The sequence below is a fragment of the Herpailurus yagouaroundi genome, unplaced genomic scaffold, assembly GCF_014898765.1.
Source record: "Herpailurus yagouaroundi ecotype Mexico unplaced genomic scaffold, PumYag 67928, whole genome shotgun sequence".
NCBI classification, from domain to species: Eukaryota; Metazoa; Chordata; class Mammalia; order Carnivora; family Felidae; genus Herpailurus; species Herpailurus yagouaroundi.
In genome coordinates this window covers 1-293 of record NW_024420718.1, presented here as the reverse complement: position 1 = coordinate 293, position 293 = coordinate 1, and positions in this window count along the sequence as shown.

The following is a 293-nucleotide window of genomic DNA, read 5'->3' as shown; positions in this document are numbered from 1 at the left end:
AGCTGAACCAGCCAGGCACCCTGGTTTCTTAATGAATACACACACACGCACAAAACCCCAGTAAACTGATAAACTGGGCAAACTAATAAACAGAAAAACTAGTAACCTGTACATCTTCCTAGAGAGCCCACACTGATTCCCAGTTCTTCTTTTTTTTTTAATTTTTTTCAACGTTTATTTATTTTTGGGACAGAGAGAGACAGAGCACGAACGGGGGAGGGGCAGAGAGAGAGGGAGACACAGAATCGGAAACAGGCTCCGGGCTCTGGGCTGATGGCTCAGAGCCTGGAGCC